Consider the following 5711-nt stretch of genomic DNA (forward strand, 5'->3'; position numbering starts at 1 on the left):
CCCCCTTCCTCCTCCTCCTTCTCCTTCTTCTTTTGAGACAGGGTCTCCCTGTAGTCCCAGTTGGCCTGACTTGCTATGTAGACCAGGCTGGCCTTGATCTCACAGAGCTCTGCCTGCCTCTGCCTCTGCCTCCTGAGTGGTGAAATTAACCCTTACATCTTTTGACTGGTTCTTGTTTGCTTACTAATTCTGTGGCCTATCTTGCTAAATATTCTTACCGTTAAGGTAGTTTTCTGTTGATTTTCTTGAGTTTTCTGGAAAATCTTCATAGAATTCCTTAATGAGATATTTTCCCTTTTTTCTTTCCAATCTTTAAAATATTTATGATGATAGTATATGAGTGTATTGCCTGCATGTGCGTAAGTGCACCTGTGTCATGCAGTGCCTGCAGAGGTCAGAAGAAGGTGTTGGATTCCCCTGGAACTGGAGTTATAGATGGTTGTTAGCTGCCGTGTGGGTGCTGGGAATTGAACCCAGGTCCTTTGCAAGAGCAGCCAGTGCTCTTAACCACTGAACCAGCTCTCCACCTCCATTCTTTCTAATTTTTGCACCTTCGCTTTCTTGTCTTCCTCTAGGAACGTTCTTGGAGTTGCTCTCAGTGACACACATGTCAGCACGTTCTCTTAATGGTAAGCTTGGATACAGATCAAGTAACAGATCAGATGCTTGTAAAGTAACGAGGAGACGAGGACAAGAGGTTGATGAAATCAAAGAAATCTGTACTGTAACAAGGAAGTGGGCACCATGACTAGAGGTCTTGGCTTAATGTTGGTTCAAGTGACAGCCAGGAGTTCGGTCAGGACCTTGAAGTCCTTACACGGTGTTGCTATGGACTGGCAATAAGTGGCTCATAGTATCTACACTGTTTAGATTTGCTCGGCATCCGAGTGAGTTGGAGAGGATGAGAGATGATGCAGTGACGTAAGACCCCAGCTCCACTAAGGATTCTAACCGACTTACGGAGCCCACCGGGGAAGGGGTTGACAACAGCCTAGTCTTAACAAGACTGTTCCAAAGGACACACACCATCTCCAAATGTTAAAGCTTCACATAACTGAGTCACAATCTTTTAAAAAAAGTTATTTTTAGTTAACATACAAAATATTAGGTTTCGTCATGACATTTTATCCATGCATACCATTGTTCTGTGCTTTCCATACCTCTTCTCCCCAGCCCCATCCCTGCTCCTGCTGGTCCCGTTCTTATCTCTGGTCCTTCTTCTGCTTTCAAGTCATATCTGTATCTGCATCTATGAATCTAGATCCATGTGCGGGAGTGAACGTGATGTTTGCCTTTCTTTCCCCACATCCATTACCCTTTGTGTTCTCTGCTGCCCTTTAGATCCCTTTCCTCCCCTACAGTGCCCTCCCTTCACCCTCATATATATTTACATAATATATAGCTTACATATTATATGATGTATATAGCTAATACATACAATATAAGAGGAGAGAGCATACAGTATTTGTCTCTGAGTCTGGCTTGACATTATAATCTCCAGTATCCATATGTATGGCTAAGTAAAGCTCCACTGTGTGTATGTACCACATTTTCTTTATCCACTCACCTGCTGATGGGCATCAAGGTTGGTTCCACATCTTGGCTATTCAGAATTTCAGTTCTTGATGTAGTGAATCCAGGGTAACTTGTTAACTTTGGACTTATGGCCCTTGAGAATCTGACTCACCATAAGCAGGGAACTTGTGTATGGAGTGGCCATGTAGGGAGTGTAGGTAGGACTGCTACTGGGTCTGCATAAGCAATCTTGAGATTTTTTAGAATAGCTTTTAGGAAGAAAGTTCTGGAAGTTGGACTGTCTTCTTACTAGCTTGGGCAGCTGGGGACTTGGAGATGCTTGAAGAAACATAGCTTTCTTTTGTCGTCTCCTTCAGGAAGTACAAGGGGTACTTCTTGCTCCTTTTCAGACGTGATTGGGCATGCTCAGGGTGGTAAGGCTATAGACGTATTGCTCCACTTCAATGTTAATCTTTCCACACACTGTGTTCTCAGTTGCATTGAGAAACAGGGGACATACAAGGCCCTGAACTATGCAGCGGTGAGCTCTGACTTCTCAAATCCTCTTTCCCAAAGAGGGAGAAGCACAGTTGCTAAATCACTAAAATTGGCTGGAGGCTGTGCTGGTAGCAGGTTGCTCAGGGTGCGGACATGTGATCATCCCTGGTTCCTAGCTGGAATGTGGTGTCCAGCATGTGAGACTGAAAAGAACCAGAAATCTTGGTACAGAGTCCTCTACTCTGGCCCTGCATCAGGATGGGAAGAGCTCCTGGAGCAAATCCCAGCTGCTCCAGCCTCTTTCCTACACTCCTGGTGTAGTGGGTCTGGGCCAGGCCCAGCAAGTGACTCATGTCTGGCTAGTTGTAGTAACCACTGATCCAGACAGTTCCCAACAGTCTCTAGGCAGCCATGAGACCTTTGACAAATCACTTTCACTGCGCTAGACTGCAGTTTCCTTACCTCTTAAATAAGAACGTGGGCTGGAGGGACAGAAACGTGGCTGCAAACCAATACCTCCCACAGAGCGTTCGAAATACAGATTCCTGAGTCCCAAGCCAGATGTGCTGAATTCGAAGCTCTAGGATTGCGGCCTGGGGACCTGCATTTTTGGAAAGTTTGACAGGAGATTCAGATGTAGCCAGTCACCTGGTGAGGACCACTGATGTCAGTGGCAGCCTAGGTCCCTTCTACACCTGACATTCCTGAATGCCTTAATGATAAACACAAGTGACTAAACTTACATTGAGTGTGAGCAGCTGCCACGATTTACCTGTGTTCTATGTCTGTCTGTCTGTCTGTCTGTCTGTCTGTCTGTCTGTCTCATACCATTCTTGCAGGTATGTCCAACCTGCAGCCTACAGGCCACAATAGAGCTATGAAAGTGACCCAACACAAAATTGTAAACTTCCTTAAAATATCATGAGGGGTGTGTGTGTGTGTGTGTGTGTGTGTGTGTGTGTGTGTGTGGTCTGTCCTTTTGGTTTGTTCTCTGGAAGGTGGGGCAGAGTGTCACATCACAGCTCTCTGACATCCAGGAGTTTGTATGGATGTGGCCTGTCCTGGTCAGGATGATAGGCAGAAAGCAGTCGTATGGTCTCCTCATGGTCACCCTCCCTTGCTTCACCTTGGGTACTTCCAAGGATGGCTTTGAGAACTGAAGGGGCAGGGAGTTTTCATCATAGCCAGGGCTCTCCTACTCTTGTCTCTTCAAGGCTTCCTTATATTGCATCTCTGCCTTGGAGTAGATGCCCTTTGTGTTAGTTGCTTTTCTCCTTGCTGTGAAAAAATACCCAACAAAAGCAATTTAAGAAGGGGTTTTGGGGGCTGGAGAGATGGCTCAGCAGTTTAAAGCACTGACTGTTCTTACAGAGGACTCAGGTTCGATTCCCAGCACCTACATGGCTCTAACAACCATCCATAACTCCAGTTCCAGGGGATCTAATGCCCTCTTTGGACCTCCGTGGGCATTTCACAACATGGGTGCACTTGCACATATGCAGGCAGTACACTCATACATATAAAATAAAAATAAAGCTGGGTGTGGTGGCACATGCCCTTAATCCCAGCACCAGGGAGGCAGAGGCAGGCGGATCTCTGTTTTCAAAGTCAACCTGGTCTACATAGTGAGTTCCAGGCCAGCTGGGGCTACAGAAAGACCCTGTCTCAGAAAGATCAAAAATAAAATAAATAAATAAATAAATAAATAAATAAATAAAATATTTTTTTAAAGGTGGGGGGGGCAGTTCTTTTAGATCAATATGTTGGGAAACAGTCCATCACGGAGAAGAATGCATCATCCTGTGTCTAGTCAGGAAGCAGAGAGCAACGACAGCCAGTGCCAAGCTCACATTCTCCTTTTTATACCAGGACTACAACCCGTGACATGATGCAACCTGTATTCAGGACAGATGGTCTCACCTCAATTAATCCAGTCTAGAAACTCCCTTACAGACATGCCCAGTGATGTGTCCCTAAGATGATTCTAAACCCTTTCAAGTTGACATCAGTATTAACCATCAGGCCCTGAGAGTATGGAATGCACATTTACATAAATTGTCATATTGAATTATCTGCAGTGGGTTATTTGTTAGCTCTGCAGGGTGTTGAGGTAGAAACCCATTCTTCTTTAACATCTTTGGCCAGAAGCACTGATGTCATCTGTTCCTGCAAATTATTAATTGCTCACTCCCCTGCATTCAATAGAGAATATTTATTAGAACAGCACGTTCTTCTGGCCTCTCTGACACTGTTTTGTCTTAGAAGTTGGCAGTGATTGAACCCGTGAATTGACATAAAAAGTAGGGTGCACTTCAAAGTAGGTCATTAGAAAAGAACATTCAGTCACCCCTTATCACCCGAGATGGGGGTTGAGTCCAGGACCAGCATCTGAAGTTGCTCAAGACTGTGTAAAATGGCACTGTATTTATGTATGAGCTATGGAACCCTCCTGTACACTGTAATAATCTCTCTATTGCTTGTCATAACTAATGCAGCATAAATGCTCTGTAAATAAATATTCTGTTATATTATCCAGGGAGTAATGACGAGGAAGAAATACATTCAGTACATATACTATATTTTTCCTGAAAAAAAAATTTTTTTGAGACAGGCTCTCACTAGATAGCTCTGGCTGGCCTGGAACCCTCTATAGTCCATGCTGGCCCTGAACTCACAAAGATCCACCTGCTTCTGCCTCCTGCATGCTGGTAGTAAAGGTGTTTACCATCATGCCTGGCCATTTTCCTGAAATTTTTGCATTTATTTATTAATTTACTTATTTATTTATTTATTTATTTATTTACTTGTTTATTGTGCATATGTGTATGTATGTGTATGTGTACAAGTGTGTACACACATGCCAGGACACACATGTGGAGATCAGAAGACAACTTGTAGGAATCAGTTCTTTCCTTCTATTATGTGAGTTCTGGGGATTGAACTCAGGTCACCAGTCTTGGTCACAAGCTCCCTTACCTACTGAGCCCTTTTGTAGGCCCTTCCAGAATGTTTCTGAATAATGGTTTGTTCAATTTGTGGATGTAGAATGCAAGGACACAGGGTGCTAACTGTGTATTCCTAACCTCAGAAACAGTGAATTCACAGCAATGACTAGCAGCCATACAGTTTCCTGGAAGCCTCTTGATCTAAGCCGTATTCACACAAGGAACAGTGGGCCACATCATGCTGCTTCCTTAGGTATCTGTATAGGAGGTCCCTATGCTCTCTTTTTAGTCTATGCGTCAGCACTTGCAGCACATTTGAGGCGAAATTTGCATAAATTAGCGGTTTAACGTGCACTCGTCGGTGCGGTTGGCACAGTCACGGTGTCGTACCACCGTCACTTCTTGCTCGAGAACATGTTAATTACCCCAACAGGAAACTCTGCACCCATTTAAGCAGTCACTCTCCACTTCCATCTTAATGATTTACCTGCTTCGGAAATTTAGTTATTAATAGAATTGTGCAGCAGGGCGGGGGAAGCGTTTGTGTCTTTCTTCTGTCAGTTATCACAATGCGAGGTCCGTCTGTGTTGTAGTATATATTAGCACTGCATTAACTTTTTTTTTCTTTTCAAAAAATTTTTTATTTAATAACCACATAATTAGAAGAAGCATTTCATCACAACAGCATTGACATATTCAATAACCATTTCCAGAGCTAAGATGCATCTCTTTCAAAATTGGCTGTAAATTTTT

At 43.8% G+C, this 5711-nt stretch overlaps 1 long non-coding RNA gene across 1 annotated transcript in view; it reads left to right on the forward strand.

The window, feature by feature from the left end:
- Positions 1-5711, forward strand: part of LOC115068529 — a 110675-nt gene that overhangs the window by 34834 nt on the left and 70130 nt on the right. The gene's annotated exons all lie outside the window — the stretch shown is intronic.

This window comes from Nannospalax galili, unplaced genomic scaffold (genome assembly GCF_000622305.1).
Source record: "Nannospalax galili isolate Female #2095 unplaced genomic scaffold, S.galili_v1.0 scaffold307, whole genome shotgun sequence".
NCBI classification, from domain to species: domain Eukaryota; kingdom Metazoa; phylum Chordata; class Mammalia; order Rodentia; family Spalacidae; genus Nannospalax; species Nannospalax galili.